Raw genomic sequence first — 548 nt, 5'->3', positions numbered from 1 at the left:
ATAAAAGGTAAAGATTAAAATTTATGGTGGCACACTCAAAAATTTGTAATAAATTACAAAAGGATTTCAGTGGTGATATATTAATAGTATTGTAGTGCACTTCAATTTCTAGTAGTTATAAATCCAGCAATTTTAGTTAGTTGCCACAGAATTGAGGCCAGTTTACCCAGGAATATCCTGAATATTGAAATCATATGTTAAAAGCAGCTCATCTGGTTGAGGTCTGTCCCGATGGGGCTTTTCCCATAGACCTACGTCATTTGCAACTCCTCATAGAGTAACTATGTGGTTTCCATCACTCACAGAACTACATGTTAGATCTGTGGAAAGAATTACAAGACAGAGATGCTAAATAAATATTGAAAAACCTAACAGTCAAACTTTTTTATCTTAGGTATTGGCAACGATCGGTACTGTTCTAGGGTGTGATGAGCTTAGGAGTAAATGATTTGAACTGAATGCATATTTAGAGGGTGTCAGAAATTCAGAACCAGGCAGATCCATCTTCCCTGACCCCAAATATGTAACAATCCTAAAGTAAATTCCTT

The 548-nt window shown here is 35.6% G+C and overlaps 1 non-coding gene across 1 annotated transcript; it reads left to right on the top strand.

Moving 5' to 3' along the window:
- Positions 1-215: 215 nt before the first annotated feature.
- LOC123615104 (small nucleolar RNA SNORA18) lies at positions 216-345 on the top strand. The gene has a single exon (XR_006722637.1). It is a non-coding gene; the product is annotated as a small nucleolar RNA SNORA18 (small nucleolar RNA).
- The last annotated feature ends 203 nt before the right edge of the window (positions 346-548 follow it).

The sequence above is a fragment of the Camelus bactrianus genome, chromosome 25, assembly GCF_048773025.1.
Source record: "Camelus bactrianus isolate YW-2024 breed Bactrian camel chromosome 25, ASM4877302v1, whole genome shotgun sequence".
Lineage (NCBI taxonomy): Eukaryota > Metazoa > Chordata > Mammalia > Artiodactyla > Camelidae > Camelus > Camelus bactrianus.
This window is presented reverse-complemented; position numbering and strand designations above follow the sequence as displayed.